This window comes from Stegostoma tigrinum, chromosome 4 (genome assembly GCF_030684315.1).
Source record: "Stegostoma tigrinum isolate sSteTig4 chromosome 4, sSteTig4.hap1, whole genome shotgun sequence".
Classification (NCBI taxonomy): Eukaryota; Metazoa; Chordata; class Chondrichthyes; order Orectolobiformes; family Stegostomatidae; genus Stegostoma; species Stegostoma tigrinum.
Window position 1 is genome coordinate 58,782,298 of NC_081357.1, and position 21,693 is coordinate 58,803,990.

Below are 21,693 nucleotides of genomic sequence, written 5' to 3' on the forward strand. Positions count from 1 at the left end.
ACTCTCTTGCTACCCTACAGTGAGGCCACGTTGCCTTCATCAAAAGTCCAGCATGTTTTATCTAAATCATCCATCTAAACAGTGGATGTAAGATTGAAGGCTAAAAGATCTAGCAATATCAGTTCTAATTCTGTAGGCCTCTCCCATCATTCCAGCGACCTTGTTGGTCTAGATACAAGGTTTCAAGAAATTTCTATGTAGAGCATGCATCCAGCACATGCCCTTGACATATTTTTAGCCCCTTATGCTGGTCTTATGCTGCAGTTATGAAATTAATTGACTAGACCTACTGGATAAATCCAAATTAGCCTTTTCCTGATAGCCTTACCGATAATCTTAGGTCATCACCTTCATAACCAGATTATTGGATATCTAATCCCCTTATTAACCATCACCATGTTGTCTTCACTGACATCATTAATTGATGCCAGGATGATGGTAAGCTCAATAAAAGAAGGGAAAGCTGCCAATGTTAATTTCATAATAAATCCTTGTACAGTATCTGATTAGAAACTGAGGTCTTTATTACATCAAACTGAAGTAGATTCATGCATAGATGTTGAAAGTGAAAGCATGTTTTACTAATTCATGATCAAAGCAAGCTTTCCTGGTAAGGTTTCCCAGTGCTGTTACCCAATGGTAATGCGTAAAAGTTTGGGCTTCACTGAAAATGCAATTGTAAGACATGTGTCAATTACAATTCCAGACTCAGCTTGAGAGAGCCAATCTGAAGCTTTACTAGTCCTGATTAGTTATATGACCAGTTCTATATACAAATATGTTTTGACGAGTTATATAGAATTTAAGACCATAAGACCATAAAACATGAGACATAGGAGTGGAAGTAAGGCCATTCTGCCCATCGAGTACACTCCACCATTTAATCATGGCTGATGGCATTTCAACTCCATTGACCCACAGTCTCCCCGTAGTCCTTAATTCTTTGCAAGATCAAGAATTTACCAATCTCTGCCTTGAAGACATTTAACGTCCGGCCTCCACTGCGCTGCATGGCAATGAATTCCACAAGCCCACCACTCTCTGGCTGAAGAAATGCCTCCTCATTTCCATTCTAAATTGACTCCCTCTAATTCTAAGGCTGTGTCCACAGGTCCTAGTCTCCCCACCTAACGGAAACAACTTCCCAGCATCCACCCTTTCAAAGCCATGCATTATCTTGTAAGTTTCTATTAGATCTCCCCTCAACCTTTGAAGATCTAATGAATACAATCCTAGGATCCTCAACCGTTCATCGTACATTAGGCCTACCATTCCAGGGATCATCTGTGTGAATCTCCACTGGACACGCTCCAGCGCCAGTATGTCCTTCCTGAGGTGTGGGGCCCCAAATTGGACACTGTTTTCTAAATGGGGCCTAACTACAGCTTTATCAAGTCTCATTTGTTAAGCTTTTCATCATGAGTACAAAAGAACTAAAACACAAGAAGAGCTGTGGTTTCTCAGCTATGAGACGTCAGATCACAATACTGTTTGAGTGGGCACAGTTCTCTTGCTCTATTATGTTGACCAAAATTCTCATCTTTTTTGAGATAGTAGGAACTGCCAATGCTGGAGAATCTGAGATAACAGGGTGTAACAAGATAACAAGATAACTGCAGAACCTAATTCCAATTAAATATACGTATACATGTACACACATATATCTACAGATATTAACCTGTTATATATCTTAATTTTTTGAGAAAATATCATTTTTATATAGTTTTAAATATCATTGATATTTTCTGAAGCAGGGTCTCGACCCGAAACGTCAGCTTTCCTGCTCCTCTGATGCTGCTTGGCTTGCTGTGTTCATCCAGCTCTACACCTTGTTACCTCATATTTTCTTCAGTCTTCCTTCTTATGCATGGACCACTAAGAATCAGAACTTATTCAATCTTGCCAGCCACAAACCCCCATGCATGGCCAGCGACATCCTGAACTCTGGCTTATTAGTGTATGAACACTTTGCATCATTCTTGCAATGGCTCAACAATTTATGCCCAAAGTACGTCATCTTACTGATAACACTTCAGCTTATCTCTCCTCTCTTACCAATTCCATAGATCTCTACCAACGTAAGGCAGGACCAATAAGTAATTAATGAGTCTGGTTAGAGTAAGTAGTCTCATCACCTAGTGATTAACTATCATAGAACAAAGAACATAGAACAGTACAACACAGTACAGGCCCTTTGGCCCACGATGCTGCGCCGAACTTTTACCCTAATCCTACGGTTTATCTAACCACCACCCCTACGTTATACTATCTTCCATGTGCCTATCTAAGAGCCACTTCAATGCCCCTAATGAGGCTGACTCCACTATCCTCTCCAGCAATGATTTCACGGCCCGACCACTCTCTAAGTAAAGAACCTACCTCTGACGTCACCCCCGGTATCTGCCTACACTCACTTTAAAACTGTGCCCCTTCCTAATACCTACCTCCAGCCATGGAAAATGTCTATGGCTGCCTACCCTATTTATACCTCTGATCATTTTGTACATCTCTATCAAGTCACCTCTCACCCTTTGATGTTCTAAAGAGAAAAGACCTAGTTCTCTCAAACTTTCCTTGTAAGACCTTCCCTCCATTCCAGGCAACACCCCAATAAATCTTCTCTGCACCTTTTCCAACGCTTCCACATCTTTCCTGTAATGAGGTGACCAGAACTGGACACAATACTCCAGATGTGGCCAGACCAGGCTTTTGTATAGCTGCAGCATAACTGCACGGCTCTTGAACTCAGCCCCTCTATTAATGAAAGCTAACACACCATACGCCTTCTTAACAATTCTATCCACCTGGGAGGCAGCTCTTGGGGAACTGTGAACATGAGCCCCAAGATCCCTCTGCTCCTCCACACTGCCAAGAATCTTTCCGTTAACCCTGTATTCTGCTTTCAAGTTTGTTCTTCCAAAATGAATCACCTCACACTTTTCAAGACTTAACTCCATCTGCCACTTCTCAGCCCAGCTCTGCATCCTATCAATGTCCCTTTGTAACCTAGAACAGCCCTCCATACAGTCCGCAATGCGACCCACCTTCATATCGCCCGCGAACTTACTGATCTACCCTTCCACTCCTTCATCTAAATCATTTACAAAAATCACAAATAGAAGAGGACCCAGAACAGATCCTTGTGGTACACCACTCGTAACTGAGCACCATGTTGAATATTTTCTGTCCACTACCACCCTTTGTCTTCTAAGGGTCAGCTAATTCTGAATCCAATCTGCCACATATCCCCCTATCCCATGCCTCCTTACTTTCTGCATGAGCCTACCATGGGGAACCTTATCAAACACCTCACTTAAATTCATGTATACCACACCCACTGATGTACCTTTATCCACGTGTTTGGTCACCTCTTCAAAGAATTCAATATGGTTTGTGAGGCATGATCTACCCCTCACAAATCCATGCTGCCTATCACGATCATCTGAGGTCAAACCATCTAAAAGACTATAAAACTCACTACAGGACATAATTCGAATTAAATATATGTATACGTGTACACACATATACATACAGATATTAACCTGTTACATATCTTATGTTATTATTTTAAAACAATCATTTCTCAAAGCATTGTCATATTTGTGAAGCGAAGTTTACATCATCCCAAACAACAAAACTGCAATACATCCATAAACGTCACTTCTGGGCCAGTGCCATATGGCTTTCTCCCTTGCAGAAATGAATTGACCACAATTAAACAGTGCTCAGTCAAGGTAAAATTATTAATTATTGAAAGATAACTCAATCCAAGTGAAAATGTATATTAATTATATCATACTGCTTCACATCAATTAATTTGTGATATTTATAGAAATGCCTGTTTATTATTTTTGACAGTGGGCATGTTCCCAGAATTTGCTAAGCTTCCCAGATTACTTACGATTTTGCAATTAAGCCCTGGCAACTGAAAGCTAATGGATCAACCGGCTTACAATTTAAAAAATATCGACAATGATTTATTTATATTTGAGAGACTGAGAGATAGACAGATAGATAGATAAAATGACTTAGAATTTCTGTAGTGAGCAACAGGAAGAGCGGGAACTTGGACCAGGGGCCTGTCGGGAAGCGGGTGAGTCAGTGATTTTAAATCTTTAAAAGCTTACCTTGAGCGTCGGAGCCCTCCATTTCTGTTGTGAGCAGCAGCACCTCGGAGAGCAGAGGTTTCTAGTAAATGAAGGACATTTCTCCCCCCCTCAGCTATATAAGTGATCATTTTCTAAACCCGAGACCCTACCCTTGTAGGGTCTCCCACCCATCCACCTCCTCTAACCTTATACACCAGGAACAAATCAGGTAAGCTTCTTTTTTTTTATACTTTCTGATAAGGGGACTAGCAGGGATGGCAGTGCAGGTCGAGGAATGTTCCTCCTGCATGATGTTTGAGGTGAGGGAGGCCATTACTGTCCCATCGAAGTACTTCTGCAGGAAGTGCACCCAACTATTGCTCCTCCAAGACCGCATTAGGGAACTGGAGCGGGAGCTGGATGAACTTCGGATCATTCGGGAGGCAGAGCCCATGATAGACAAGAGTTACAGGGAAGTAGTTACTCCTAAGCATGAAGAAAGATGGGCAACTGTTAGAAGGGGGGAAAAGCAGTCAGTGCAGACCCTGTGGTCGTTCCCCTGAAAAACAAGTATACAATTTTGGATACTGTTGGGGGGGAACAACTTCCCAGGGGCATGCAGTAGGGTGCAGGTCTTTGGCACAGAGTCTGTCCCTCTTGCACAGAAGGGAAGGGTGGATAGGAAGAGAGTGATAGTCATTGGGGACTCAATAGATAGAGGGACTGATAGAAGGTTTGCTGGGAACGAAAGGCTCTCACGGTTGGTGTGTTGCCTCCCAGGTACCAGGGTCCGTGATGTCTCTGATCGTGTCTTTGGGGTCCTGAAGGGAGAGGGTGACCAGCTCAAAGTCGTGATCCACATTGGCAACAATGACATAGGTAGAAAGAGGGATAGGGATGTCCGGCAGGATTTCAGGGAGCTAGGGTGGAAGCTGAGAGCTAGAACAAACGGAGTGGTTATCTCTGGTTTGTTACCCATGCCACGTGATAGCAAGGTGAAGAAGAGGGAGAGATTTCAGCTGAACACGTGGCTGCAGGGATGGTGCAGGAGGGAGGCCTTCAGGTACATGGACAATTGGGGCTCATTCTGGGGACGGTGGGACCTCTACAAACAGGATGGTCTCCACTTGAAACAGAGGGGCACTAATATCCTGGGTGGGAAATTTGCTAGTGCTATTCGGGTGGATTTAAACTAGCTCAGCAGGGGGATGGGAAACTGAGGCATAGTTCCAGTATGCAGGAGGAAGAGAGTAGGGGGGACATGGGCAGATCTCACTGTCACAGGAGTATGCTGGCAGACAGCAAGCTGGATTGAAGTGTGTCTACTTCAACGCCAGGAGTATCTGGAATAAGGTAGGTGAGCTTGCAGCATGGATAGATACCTGAGACTTCAATGTTGTGGCCATTTCAGAGACACGGATAGTGCAGGGCCAGGAATGGATGTTGCAGGTTCCAGGGTTTAGAGCTTTCATTAAGATCAGGGAAGGTGGTAAAAGAGGGGGAGGTGTGGCTTTGTTAGTCAAGAACAGTATAACAGTGGCTGAAGGAACTTTTGACGAGGACTTGTCTACTGAGGTGGTGTGGGCTGAGGTCAGAAATGGGAGAGGAGAGGTCACACTGCTGGGAGTTTTTTATAGGCCTCCGCAAAGTTCCAGGGATGTAGGGGAGAGGATTGGCAAAATGATTTTGGGCAGGAGTGAAAGGAACAGGGTGGTCATTATGGGAGACTAACTTCCTTAACGTTGACTGGAAATGCTATAACTCTAGTACGTCAGAAGGATCAGTTTTCGTCCAATGTGTGCAGGACGGTTTCCTGACATGGTATGTTGAAGGGCCGACAAGAGGGGAGGCCACACTGGATCTGGTACTTGGTAATGAACCAGGCCAGGTGTTTGATTTCATGGTAGGTGAGAATTTTGGAGAGAGTGGCCATAATTCGGTTACGTTTAGTTTAGCGATGGAAAGGGATAGGAACATGCCACAGGGGAAGAGTTATTGATGAGGGAACGGGAAATTATAATGCGATTAGGCAAGACTGAGGAAGCATAGAATGGGTTAGCAAAATGCAGGGAATGGGGACAATCGAAATGTGGAGCTGGTTTAAGGAACAGATATTGCGTGTCCTTGACAGGTATGTCCCTGTCAGGCAGGGAGGAAGTGATAAGGTAAGGGAACTATGGTTTACTAAAGGAGTTGTATCTCTTGTTAAGCGGAAGAGGGAGGCTTATGTGGCGATGAGACGAGATGGCTCAGATGGGGCGATGGAGAATTACAGATTAGCTATGAAGGATTTAAAGAGAGAGTTAAGAAGAGCAAGGAGGGGACATGAGCAGACATTAGCAGGTAGAATAAAGGACAACCCTTAAGCTTTCTATAGGTATGTGAGGAATAAGTGGATGACTAGGGTAGGAATAGGGCCAGTCAAAGACAGAAGTGGGAAGTTGTGTGTGGACCCTGTGGAGATCAGAGAGGTGCTAAATGAATATTTCTCATCTGTCTTCACTGAGGAACAACAGAATATTGTAGAGGAGACAGCTGAGCTACAGGCTACTAGAATTGAAAGGATTGAGGTTAGTAAGGAGGAGGTGTTATCAATTCTAGGAGGTGTGAAGGTAGACAAATCCCCTAGGCCCAATGGGATTTTTCCGAGGATTCTCTGGGAAGCTAGGGAGGAGGTGGCAGAGACTTTGGCCTTGATCTTTGAGTCCTCATTGTCTACAGGTTTAGTACCAGAGGACTGGAGGATTGCAAATGTTGTGCCCTTATTCAAGAAGGGTAGTAGGGATGACCCAGGTAATTATAGACCTGTGAGCCTTGTGCCTGTTGTAGGAAAAGTTTTGGAAAGGATTATAAGAGATAGGGTTTATAATCATCTAGCAAGCAACAATTTGATTGGAGATAGTCAACCTGGATTCGTCAAGGGCAGATCGTGTCTCACAAACCTCATTGAGTTTTTTGAGAAGGTGACCAAACATGTGGATGAAGGTAGGGTGATTGATATGGTGTGCACGGACTTCAGTAAAGCTTTTGATGAGGCTCTACATGGTAGGCTATTGGAGAAAATATGAAGGCACGGGATTGAGGGAGATTTAGCAGTGTGGTTTAGAAACTGGCTTTCTGTGAGAAGGCAACGAGTGGTGGTTGATGGAAAATATTCAGCCTGGAGTCCGGTTACTAGTGGTGTGCCTCAAGGATCTGTTTTGGGACGACTGCTGTTTATCATTTTTATAAATGACTTGGACGCAGGCATAGGTGGATGGGTTAGTAAGTTTACAGATGACACTAAAGCCGGTGGAGTGGTGGACAGTGTGGAAGAATTTTGCAGGTTGCAGGGAGACTTGGATAAACTGCAGAATTGGGCTGAAAGGTGGCAAATGGAGTTCAGTGCAGATAAATGTGAGGTGATTCACTTTGGGAAGAATAATAGGAAGGCAGAATACTGGGTCAATGGAAAGATTCTTGGTAGTGTGGATGTGCAGAGGGATCTTGGTGTCCATGTACATAGATCCCTGAAAGTTGCCACCCAGGTTGATAGTGCTGTTAAGAAGGCATATGGTGTGTCAGGTTTTATTGGTAGAGGGATTGAGTTCCGGAGCCATGATGTCATGCTGCAACTGTACAAAACGCTAGTGCGGCCTCACTTGGAACGTTGTGTGCAGTTCTGGTCGCCCCATTACAGGAAGGATGTGGAAGCATTGAAAAAGGTGCAGAGGAGATTTACCAGGATGTTGCCTGGTCTGGAGCAAAGGCCTTATGAAGAAAGGCTGAGGGACTTGGATCTGTTCTCATTGGAGAGAAGAAGGCCAAGAGGGGATTTAATAGAGACATTCAAGATGATCAGAGGATTAGACAGGGTGAACAGTGAGAGTCTTTTTCCGAGCATGATGACGTCAGCTTGTACGAAGGAGCATAGCTACAAATTGAGGAGTGATAGATTTAAGGCAGATGTCAGAGGAATGTTCTTTACTCAGAGAGTGGTCAGGGCGTGGAACACCCTGCCTGCCAATGTAGTGAGCTCAGCCACATCAGGGGCATTTAAACAGTCCTTGGATAAGCTTATGGATGATGATGGGGTAGTGTAGGGGAGGTGCTTAGATTAGTTCACTAGGCGGCGCAATATCGAGGGCCGAAGGGCCTGTTCTGCGCTATATTGTTCTCTGTTCTATGTTCTGTGAATGTACAGCTCAAAAATGGGCCATTAAGTCTAACCAGTCTATGGAGCATTTATGCTCGACACAAACATACCCTTCTCCTGCTTGTTTGTACCCAGTTTATTTCTGAAATGTACTGATAATATCTGCTTCAGTTTTCTTCTTTGGCAGCAAGTTTTACATTGTTACCATTCTGAACAAAGGCTTTTCTTCTGGATTCTTGGTTTGATCCATTGGTGACAGTTTTCTCCCTTCAAGTTTGCTTTAGCCCACAATTGAGAAACCTACCCTGCCTATTTGATCAGAACCTATCAATTCATCATTTAAAGACGTCAATACAATCATCTCTTGGCCTTCTCTTTTGAAGAGAAATATTATCTGAAGTTTGTTCATTCTTTCCTGAAGGACACAATATCTCACTGATGGTTTCAATCTTGTAAATCTTTTTTTTTAGACCTTCTCCAATACCTCTATATCCTAGTTGACTGGCTTAACTTTGAGCAACAACTTAATTACATTGCAATTCGTATGCTTCTAAGCTATTTAAAACTATAAGAGCTATGCATACAACAATTATCTTTTAAAAGATGCATTTTTACAAATCAGTCATATTTCAAATATTTGTCAATAAAAGGCTGTAAAGCAATGCATTACACAAAATATTGTAGATCTTAATTACAAGCTGAGGAACGGAAGAAAAGCTGTGGATATATTTTAGGGCTGCTGAGTGCTGTGGAATAAACTTATGCAGATGCAGTCTAAATTTAGTGACAATTATTAACGTAAGCTGATGTGATAAGCTGCAGAAATATATTACAGCCCTGTGTACCTGATTGACTGCTTTCATCATGACTGCAGATTTGATGACATTTACGGATATGGAAGTGCACATATTATCTTATTGGCACTGTGCCACCATTTATTCTCAAAAATATGTAAATTATGTTTTACTTGTTCGATGCAGATTTAACTCATAGGGTCATGCAGACAAGCATTTGTTTTGTATATTTAGTTTCTGCTTGCATATTATTGAATAGATTCAACTGTGATAACAAAGTGTGGAGCTGGATGAACACAGCAGGCCAAGCAGCATCTTAGGAGCACAAAAGCTGACGTTTCGGGCCTAGACCCTTCATCAGAAAAGGGGAATGGGGAGAGGGTTCTGAAATAAATAGGGAGAGAGGGGGAGAAGGATTGAAGATGGATAGAGGAGAAGTTAGGTGAAGAGGAGACAGACAAGTGAAAGGGGCGGAGATGGAGCCTGTAGAGGTGAGTGTAGTTGGGGAGGTAGGGAGGAGATAGGTCAGTCGTGGGAGGACAGACAGGTCAAGGGGCAGGATGAGGTTAGAAGGTAGGAAATGGAGGTGTGGCTTGAGCTGGGAGGAGGGGATAGGTGAGAGGAAAAACAGGCCAGGGAGGCGGGGACGAGCTGGGATGGTTTTGGGATGCAGTGGGGAGGGGCCAGATTTTGAAACTTGTGAAATCTACAATGATTCCATTGGGATGCAGAGTTCCCAAACGGAATATGAGTTGCTGTTCCCGTAACCTTCATGTGGCATCGTTGTAGCACTGCAGGAGGCCCATGATGGACATGTCATCTAAAGAATGGGAGGGGGAGTTAAAATGGTTCGTGACTGGGAGGTGCAGTTGTTTATTGCGAACCGAGCGGAGGTGTTCTGCAAAGCGGTCCCCTAGCCTCCAATTGGTTTCCCTGATGTGGAGGAAGCCACACCGGGTACAGCGGATGAAGTATACCACATTGGCAGATGTGCAGGTGAACATCTGCTTGATGTGGAAAGTCTTCTTGGGGCCAGGAATGGGGGTGAGGGAGGAGGTGTGGGGGCAAGTGTAGCACTTCCTGCGGTTGCAGGGGAAGGTGTCGGGTGTGGTGGGGTTGGAGGGCAGTGTGGAGCGAACAAGGGAGTCACGGAGAGAGTGGTCCCTCCGGAAGGCAGACAAGGGTGGGGAGGGAAAAATATTTTTGGTGGTGGGGTTGGATTGTAGATGGTGGAAGTGTCGGAGGATGATGTGTTGCATCCGGAGGTTGGTGGGGTGGTATGTGAGGATGAGGGGGATTCTCTTTTGGCCATTATTGCGGGGGCGGGGTGTGAGGGATGAGTTGCGGGAGACATGGTCAAAGGCATTCTCAACCACCGCGGGGGGATGTAGCTGCCCTTGAAGAACAAGGACTCCCCCCCGCCCCCCGCAGTGGTCGAGAACGCCCTCAACCATGTCTCCCACATTTCCCGCAACTCATCCCTCGCACCCAATCCCCGCTATAACCACCAAAAGAGAATCCCCCTCGTCCTCACATACCACTCCACCAACCTCCGGATACAACACATCATCCTCCGACACTTCTGCCATCTACAATCCGACCCCACCACCTAAAGCTTTTCTCCATCCCCTCCCCTGTCTGCTTTCCGGAGAGACCACTCTCTCCGTGACTCTCTTGTCCGCTCCAAACTTCCCTCCAGCCCCACCACACCCAGCACTGCCCCTGCATCCGCAGGAAGTGCTACACCAGCCCCCACACCTCCTCCCTCACCCCTATCCCAGGCCCCAAGAAGACTTTCCACATCAAGCAGATGTTCACCTGCACATCTGCCAATGTGGTATACTGCATCTGCTGTACCCGGTGTGGCTTCTTCTACATCGGGGAAACCAAGTGGAGGCTTGGGGACTACTTTGCAGAACACCTATGCTCAGTTCGCAAAAAAAACTGCACCTCCCAGTCACAAACCATTTCAACTCCCCCTCTCATACCTTAGATGACATGTCCATCCTGGGCCTCCTGCAGTGCCATAATGATGCCACCCGAAGGTTGCAGGAACAGCAACTCATATTCCGTTTGGGAACCCTGCAGCCCAATGGTATCAATGTGGATTTCACCAGCTTCAAAATCTCCCCTCCCCCTACTGCAACCCAAAACCTGCCCAGCTCGTCCCCGCCTCCCTAACCAGTTCTTTCTCTCACCTGCCCCCACTTCCCGCCTCAGGGTGCACCCTCATTTCCTACCTACTAACCTCATCCCGCCCCTTGATCTGTCCGCCCTCCTAGGTCTGACCTATCTCCTCCCTACCTTCCCACCTACACTCACATTTACTGGTTCCATCCCCATCTTTAACTGGTCTGTCTCCTCTCCAACTATCTTCTCCTCTATCCATCTTTGGTCCGCCTCCCCCTCTCTCCCTATTCATTTCAGAATCCAAAACATCAACTTTTGTGCTCCTAAGATGCTGCTTGCCTGCTGAGTTCATCCAGCCCCACACTTTGTTATTTCGGATTATCCAGCATCTACAGTTCCCATTATCTCAGGTAGATTTAACTGTGTTGCTTTCCCACGATGTTATGAAGAGAATATTGTGGCAGGGAATGACTTCATTCCTTGAATGCCTTGATCCATATTGGCACCATTGGACCACATGGCACATCTGTGTGTTCAGCACCGTGATTTATCTGGAGGATAAGTAGAAAACAAGTTTGTTGCCCAATTTGATGAAGCATAATATGGCAGCCAATGTCTAATGTTTTCATCACCTAATTAAAAGAAGAAATTTAAATCAAGTTTGTACTGTTCCTGTTGTATATTTGTCTCTCCTAATTTGTTAACACCAGTACCATGGATATGAATGTTTAATTCCTGAAGACTCCAGACCATACTATATGAATTGACAAACCTAATTTGCCACAGCTGTACAACTATTCAATACCCAAATTCCTTTTTGCAGGAAAAATGGATTTTTAAAAATATAATAATCAATGCTGACCTTTAATTTCCTTCAAAACTACACATAATGCATATTTTTGTCTTCAGGATATTTACATGTTTCAAAAATATTCCCAAGATAATATTTTATTCATTTAAAAAAATCCATTTTGACCTTTAACTTTTTCTTGAAATCTCTCAGATTAGGATTTTTTGCTCTATATATTTACATGGCCCACAAATAGTCCCAGGATAAAAGTGCACTGGTTTTAAAAATCCATACTGACCTTTAATTTCTTTTGAAATCATTGATAAATGAATATTTTAGACATTTTATTTAAATAAAACATAAATGCTCCCAGGATAATTCAACTGCAAATGTCTGAGACAATTTTCAGTGAGACCATAATCCTGGGCAAAATATCCCAAATTCACAGCATTATACATGACAATGATTAACAGTATCTTGTTACTCCTTTACTAAATGTTTGTGATGTCATTGAGATCATTTACTGGACAAGTATTGCAAGGTATTCTTCCAAATTTGAAAATGAATCCATACAAAATTAAAGGTAGTCATTTGAGACACTAATATGCGTCATTAGTAGCAGGGGATAGCGTCAGCACTAACTTCCTAAGTAATACTTTTGGGAAAGGTTAAGTTCTGATTCGGTAACTTCACATGAGAAGGGAAAATTGCATGCATAATTTCAATTATGCCATTCCTGAACATCTTATTATTAATTGCTGTGGATACCAGCAGAGCGTAGAAAAGAGTTCCATCCAGCACATAAGTACACAAGAAAAAGAAGCAGAAGTGGGCCATTAAACCACTGAAGTCAGCTCCACCAATCTATTGGATCATAGCTGATCTGATTTGACCTTAATTGCTTGTCCCCGAGAACACTTCACTCTGTTGTCAATCAAAAATCTCTTCCTCAGTTTTTGATTGTATTTAATGAACCAACTGTCTCTGCTCCTGGGGAGACAGTTCCAAATGTTAAAAAGCATCTGGGACAAGAAATTTCTCCTCATTCCAATCTTAAATGAGAGACGCCCGTTTTGCATTTGAGGCCCTTAGTTTTACATCGTCCCACTCCAAAAAAAAATTCTCTAAATATCCACCTTGTCAAGTCCGTTTGGAATCCTAAATACAAATGGAAAATGCTGGAGAAACACAGCAGGTCTGGCAACATCTATGGAGAAAGAAAAATGGTTCACAGTCTGAATCCAGTATGCCTCTTCTTTGGAAGCCTCACAAGCTTCACGCTTCAATAAGGTCACATCTCATTCTTTAAAACTCCAATGACCATAAGCCCAATCTGCTCTACCTTTCTTCAAAAGACTATCCATTCATCCCAGGAATCAACCCAGTGAACCTAGTCTGAGTTACCACTAGTACAAGTGTGTTCATCCTAGGGAAATGAAAATTGCATTCAAGCTCTAAGAGTCATCTTATAAATTCCCAGTAGAGTTCCAGCTGCAGTTGAAGATTTGCTGTCCATCCATTTCATTGATGATTTTAGTGAAGGTTTAATGAAATAGTTTGTAAATTTGCACATGATGCTAACAGGCAAATGGATGAAAAATCATTTGGCACAATTTAATTAATCTAATTAGCAATGCCTAGTTTGGGTTTTGCCAGGACCACTCAGTTCCTCATTACAGCCTTGGTTCAAACATGGACAAAAGAGCTAAATTCCAGAGGTGGGTGAGAGTGGCAGCCCTTGACATCAAGGCTGCATTCAACTGAATGTGGCATCAAGGAGATGAATGCCAAACTGGAACAAATGTGTATCAGGGGCAAAGTCTCCGGTGGTTAGAGTCATACCTGGCACATAGGAAGATTGTTGTGATTGTTGAAGGTCAGTCATCTCAGCTGCAGGAGTTCCCCAGGATAGTGTCCTAGGCCCAACCATCTTCAGCTGCTTCAGCAATGACCTTCCCCCCATCATAAGGTCAAAAGTGGGGATGTTCACCAAGGATTGTGTAATGTTCAACACTATTTATGACTCCTCAGACACTGAAACAATCCATGTCCAAATACAGCGAGATCTGGACAATATCCAGGTTTGGTCTGACAAGTAGCAAATGAAATTTGTGCTGCACGAATGCCAGTCTAGGACTGACACCAATAAGAGAATCCAAATACCTCCCCTTAGCATTCAATGGTGCTATCATCCCTCCACTATCAATGTTCTGGAGGTTATCACTGACCAGAATCTCAACTGGGCTCACCGCATAAACACAGTGGCTCTAAGAGTAAGTCAGAGGCTCTGAATCCTGCATTGAGTAACTTACCTCCTGACTCCCCAAATCCTGTTCATCAACTACAAGGCACAAGTCAGGACTGTCATGGAATGTTCCCCCCTTGTCTGGATGGGTGCAATTCCGACAACACTCAAGAAGCTTTACACCATCCAGGACAAAGCAGCCCACTTGACTGTCGCTACATCCATAAGCATCCACACCCTCCACGACCAACACTCAGTAGCAGCAGTGTGTACTATCTAAAAGTCGCACTGCAGAAATTCACCAAGGATCCTCAGGCAGTATCTTCCAAACCTATGACCACTTCCACCTAGAGGGACAAGGGCAGCGGACGTATGGGAACACCAACACCTCCAAGCCCCTTCCAAGTGACTCACCATCCTGACTTGAAAATATATTACTGTTCCTTCACTGTCACTGGGTTGACTTCCTGAAATTCGCTCCCTAATGGCATTGTGGGGCAATCCACAGCAGGTGGGCTGCAGCGGTTCAAGAAGGCAGCGCACCACCACCTTCTCAAAGGCAACATGGGATGGGCAAGAAATACTGACCTGCCAGCGACGCCCACATCCCAATAATGAATAAAAATAACTGGTAAAATTGGTCAATGTCCTTTCACTCAGGTAAGTACAGAAATGCCAGGCACATTGATACCCTTTCCCCAATCATTTCCTCTGTTGTATTATGGTCAGATTCTGGAGATTTCATAATTTTACCTTCAATTTCTACTTAAGCCTTACCTCATCTCATACATCTGTTATGGACAAGAAAGACAGAGAGAGAGAGAGAGAGAGAGAGAGAGAGAGAGAAAGAATCCCTTTATTCTTGTCAGTTTCTGTCTTAAAACCGAACAGTTTAAATTTGTAAAGACTGAGCTATGTTTTCCAAACTCCTGATTGTATGAAGTCAATTTTAAAGTGGAGTGCAACTGCACTTTCTTAGATTTAAACCATTAGTGTCATATATTCCTCACATTAAATCTTGGAAAGTTCTTGCACAATTTACAAACACCTGTACACACTTGCATGCAGGAAGGATATAACAAATTAAAGAAGTTTTGATTCTGTAAATATTAAAATTAAACAGGAGAGTTATCAGTTCACTTAAAATTCAGAGTACAAATGCCTGGAGTCAGTTGTTGTCGAATCATTTCAGAGCTGGTGACAAGGTTAAATCAAAGTCACTATCATCCTGCTGTCTCATTAGAAAGATGGGTGGCAATGAGTTCAAACTGAGGGTCACTATGCCTTGGGTGAGGTGCAAAGTTGAGAAGGCAGGACCTTCTAGGCCCGAAACGCCAGCTTTTGCACTCCTAAGATGCTGCTTGGCCTGCGGTGTTCATCCAGCTCCACACTTTGTCATCTCACCTTCATAGTAACCTCTGCTGGTGCAGGAATTGAACTTGTGCCATTAGCAGAACTTAATATGACAAGGCAGTTATTCAGCAAACCAAACTAACCAAACTCCAGTTGCTACTGGCAACTGAACTGAGATGGTAGTTCCTGATGAAGCTGTAGACAAGGGATCTGTTTGCTTCTTTTTGGTGAATTCAAAGCCCTGCAGGCAAAAATATTTTGAGGAGGGTTTAGCTTTCAGCTTGGCTGCTCATTTCAACGGGTGCATATGTTAGTTTACAGGTTTGCTGCTGTTGGTTCCCTGCACCGAAGTGAAAGCCAAACTAACTCAAAAGCTCTTCTGTTGAATTCTAAATCAATTTCAATCATGCGATACCAACTATGACGCAAGTGTCCATTGGAGGAGTGTAATTTTTTTAGCAATATGTAATATCCTTCATGTCCTACTGACATGATACATTTTTGCCCTAACCTTTCTGTTTCTCCTCCACCATTCATCAGATTGGTATCCATGACTCACTGATATTATGGAGCTGATGCCCAAAGCATAATATGCAGCCACAAAACTTTGGGCGCAACACTGATTTCACAGCAGTCCATGGTAATGGAGAAATTAATATGGATTAGTATTAGAATTAGAACTAGACTTTATTCTCGCATGTATTCCAGTATAGGAATACATGAGTACAATGAAAAGCATACAATGTCACCATTCTCTGGTGCCGTCTTGGTTACAAAACCAGAGTTAAAATGAAATGACAGCAGAAATGAAAGAAAGCCAACAGGTTAGAAAAAATGCCCAGATCTTAAAGTCTAAGCCTTATATCCATAAAGATATTTGGAACCACCGATGCAGGCACCTGGGCCTAACCACAGTGTGGATTCTCACATTAATCACTGGGAGAAACAGCTGCTGCCACTGATCACCGGAGGACCTTTGTCACTGCTGCCGCAGCCACCTTCAAATGCTAAACTACACTTCCCTCATGGACATGCAACAACCATATAACTCTTCTAATCACATTTTGCATCACTTGGTCAAAGCATTGTATGTCTTGGCATTGCAACTGCATATCTATGCACTTCTTAAATGCTACGAGGGTTTCTGCCTCTACCGCGAGGCAATGGCCTAGCGATGTTAGCGCTAGACTATTAATCCAGAGACCAGGTAATATTCTGGAAATCTAGATTCAAATCTTCCTGTGGCAAATGGTGGAGTTTGAAATCAGTTACAAGTCTAATGAAAACTATTGCTGATCGTCGGGGTCACTAGGTCACTAATACCTCTCAGAGAAGGAAACTGCCATCCTCACCTGGTCTAGCCTACAGTTTGGGAATCCAAATTAGTGGTGGCATGTGATTGCATTGTAGATTACATGTAACTCCAAACCCACACCAATGTGGTTGACTATCAACTGCCCTCTGGGCAATGATTGCTGGTCTAGCCAGTGATGCCCTCATCTTTTGACTGGGAAAAAAATACTTCCAGGCTGTGAATTCCAGATTCTCACCACACTCTGGATGCAAAGGTTTTTGCTCACATCTCCTCTCAAACTTTTGCTCTTTACATTAAATTTATGCCTTAGTTGTTGAGTCCTCCATCAAGGGGTGAAAGCTCCTCATGTCCATCCTATCTATGTCCCTCTTATTGTATTATACCTCAATCATGACCACTCTGCTCCATGGAAATCAACCATATCTCTCCAAACTTTCTTCATAACTAAAACTCTGCAGCCAAGACACATCCTGGTAAATATCGTTTTCACTTTCTCCAGTGCAATCACATCCCTCCTCTAGTTTGGATTCCAGAACTGCACAGTATCTGGCTGTGGCCTAGCCAATGTTTACATAATTCAAGCAGAACTTACCTGTTTTTACACACTACTCTTCAAATCAAAAAGGCATGTATACCATGTGCTGCCTTTATCATTTTGTCCGCCTATCTTGATACCTGATGGACAAGTGGACATATTCATGTCAGATAAATGTCCCATTGATCCTCAGTGCTTCCCAGAATCCCCTACAGTTTATCACATAATTCATTGCCATTTTTGTCCTGCCCAAGCAGATTAGCTCACATTTATCTGGATTAACTTCTTTTGCTACTCTTCAGATCATCTGACCAGCCTGTCTATATCCTCTTGTAGTCCTCACTATTTTCTACACCAGCTACCAAAGTATCATCTGTGAGTTTATTGATCATCCATCTTAAATTCAAGTCTAATCCAGTTATATGAACTGTAAACAGGAATGTCCTCAATACAGACTCCTGTGTGGCCCCACCGGAGACAGACTTCCAGTCAAAAAAATACGTCTTAAACTTTACCCCCTGCTTTCTGCCACTCAGCCAATTCTCGACCCAATTTGCCAAATTTCCTTAAATCCCAGTGCTCCCTTTGCTTTCAGTATGACATCTGGAACCTTATCAAAAGCCTTGGTGAAGTCCAAGTAGGCCCCATCAGAAGCATTTCCCTCACCTTACACGCCTGGTCACCTCTTCACAAAATTCCATCAAGTTGCTCAGACATGACCTCCCCTGAGAAAAATCATGCTGGCTGCTCTTAATTAATTCCTCCTGCTCCAAATACAGATTAATTCTGTCCCTCAGAATTGCTACCAATAGGATGCCCCTGACCAAGTTTAGGTTGACTGCCTGCAATTTCCTGGTTTATTCCTTGTTCGTTCTTTGAATAAGAGGGCCATGTTGTCTGTCCTCCAGTCCCCTGGCATTTCTCCTTAGTCAGAGAGGACTTGAAAGGCTTTGCCAATGCCCCTGTTCTTCTCTCCTTTGCGTCATTCAACAATCTAGGATGCATTTCAGCCTGCCCTGAAAATTTATCTAACTTTTAAGCCTGCTAGACCACTTAGAACCTCTTCTCTGTCCATGCTAATGTTTTAATTGTATTTCAGACATTCTTCCTGATATTTGTATCCATATCATCCCTGGGACGAGTGAACACTGACTCAAAGTATTCGTTTAGAATCCTACTTACATCCTCTGAACCAATGCACAAATGATCCCTGACTTAATGGGCCCTACTCTTTCCCTCATTAGCCTTTTACCCTTTATGTGACTGTAAAACATCCTGGGATTTTCCTTTATTGTACCTGCCGGAATCCTTTAATGCCTCTTTTAGCATCCTAATCTACACCTCTCAAGGGCTTCTGCTGTTTTGAACCCTCTGCATAAAAGCCCCTCTTTTTCTCTTAATCTATTTTGATTAAACCATCTCTCATTCTTCTGAAGTCCAATGGATACAGATCCAACCTGTCCAACTTTGGCCTCTTCATCTCAACAATCAGCTTCTTGAACCTTCTCTGAATTGAACCAAAGGCAAATATATCATTTCTTGATGAAAGAGGCTAACCTTGTACAGACTACTGCAAATGTGGTCCCACCAATCTACCGTATAACTGTCGCAAAGCATCCCTATTCTTATGTTCTGCTGTTCCCGTAATAAACACTCATTGCAAGCCTGCATGCCTACATTTGAACTTCATTGTATGACAGTCAGATCTCTTTGTACTGGAGAGACATGCAAACTTGCTTCAGTGAAACAATGATAGGTTGGACTAGGATAATGGGAACTGCAGATGCTGGAGAATTCCAAGATAATAAAATGTGAGGCTGGATGAACACAGCAGGCCAAGCAGCATCTCATGCTCATAGGCTGGACTGGGAACAGATTTGTTTGATTCCAAAATGAAAAAGGGGAAATCAGAAGTTTACTTCTTAATATTCATTCACAGGATTGCTAGCTAGCTTTTATTGCCCATCCCATCATGTCGATGTGGGCTTGGAGTCACAAATAGGCCAGAGCATGTAAGAATGGTGGATTTCCTTTCATAAAGGAAAAAAAAACAAACCAGGTGAAGTTTTCCTGATATTTGACAACATTTCATGACTGTCATCAGAATCTTAAATGCATATTTTTTAATTGAATTCAAACTCCACCATCTCCTGTGGCAAACTTCAAACCCACGTCCCTAGAACATTACCTGTGACCTCTAGGTTAACATTCCAGCGATAATACCATTAGGTCATTGTCTGTGAACAATCACTTGCTTTCATAGACACACACTACTGATTTTTTTTTCCAATTATTATAGCAGAAAATTGGAGGAGTAGGAACAGAATTTTACACTGGTTTTTGAAACATGAGAAAATGTTGTCTTTGCCCAGCAGAATAATTCTAGATTGTAATGGTTACTTTGGCTGATGATGATGAGGCCTATTAGAACTTAATGCTGTCAAACAAAAACAGAAGCTGCTGGAAAAGTTCAGCAGATTTGGCAGCATCTGTGAAGGAAAAACACAGAGTTAACGTTTCGAGTCCTGTGACCCTTCCTCAGAACAGGACGGAAAATTAATGCTGTTGAATGTTGGATGGCAAAGTTACTCTTGCATCTGAATATTCTCAGCTTTTCACCCTTTAGGTTTCATGGATCGAAATTTGGTCAATACTGGGCAAAACAGCTCAAATGGTAGTCATTAAATATTTCACTATGATGAAGGCAAAAAAGATAAGGTTTGTTGATTTTGTTTCTAATATTTACATTTGATTCCCTTTTCAGAATTATCAAGCTGTTGAACTGCATCATGAATAGCCTTTTCCTCACCAACAAGGCCTGGAGTGGACTTGAACAGGGAGCTGCTGACTCAGGGGCAATGGTGAGTGAGTGTTTGAGCACATCAAAAGTTGTGGAGCTAATACAATGAATACAGGGACAGAGGTTGATTTGTTACTGTATGTTATTAAAGCAAATTTGTTCTCTAGCAATCAAAAAGGCAATAGAAATACACTTCCCTCTAGATTTAATATTAATATCTTTCGGACATTATTGTTGCATAATTAGAACAGTCAACTTAGTCCATCATCTGCACAGGGGATACAATTAACAATAATTGGGTACTTTGCATGTTTAGAGTTCAGTACGTTAAAAAATGGAAAATTCATCCTGATGGAAATTATGATTGTCCACACAACAAGAATGACAACAATTATATTTGAATGCAATATCAAAATAAAAGATTCAGTGTTGAAAATGTGTGACAAATGTTATAGCCTGAATATTACTGAACTGTTCTTATTCAGAAATATAATCAAGGTTGTAAACAAAGGCCAGCCCAATACAATGTTGGATAAATGTGGTAAATTAATATAAGATCCAAAGTCAAATAAATTATGCCACACATTTCCACTAGCGCTGCGTATGGCCAGCATTGTGTGATCACAGGTGTGAAGATCAAAGAGTGCTTAAATTATGATTTAAATTCTAATCACTGTGTAGTTTAGCAGCATGACTGCTGGGATTATATGAGGTATTAATGATGGCAATAAACATTGACAAATGGTGTGATGTTCCAGGTAACCTACAAAGTATAGAAATAAAGGATGAAAAGCGGGAAGATGTGGAAGTAAATGGAAAATAATACGGTAAGGAAATGATATTTAACACTAATTATGTAAATAAAATACAGATCAAATTTGGGAATTTCCTCTTTCTATCCATTCATTATCAAGTAGGACATCAGAATTTTCATAAATTAACTAGAAGAGTATGAAGGATTAATAAATTGAACAATGTTAATTTGAACATAAGGTTCTAAAGTCAATGATACTGATGTTTTGTGAATTCTGAAGTTGGACACGAGTTTTTGCAGATCAGTTCATTCCAAAAATCTGTTAGTAGGTTTATTTATTTGCCATACTACATATTTAGAATTGTATAGAATCCCTACAGTGTGGAAACAGGCCCTTTGGCGCAACAAGTCCACACGAATAATTAGTGGTGCAAAAATATTCATAATGCAAGATAGTTTGCACAATGTGAGGAAAAAGCTACTGATACAAAATGGCACAGACTAAATATCCCATGGACGAATATAATAATTTTGACACTGGCCTATTTGGTAAAATGGGCAATACTGGGTTAAACCTTGAGGAGGTGATGTAGATCTTGCCTGCTGTCTAGAGAACTGATGAGAGAGCTGCTATGTCTCCTTTATCAAAGGGCAGATCAACCGTCACAAAGTTGACAGACCACCCACTGGTCTTCCCTAAGATCAGGATTCCAAAGGTTGGAAGTTATAATTGCTGGGAACTGACGGCAATCAA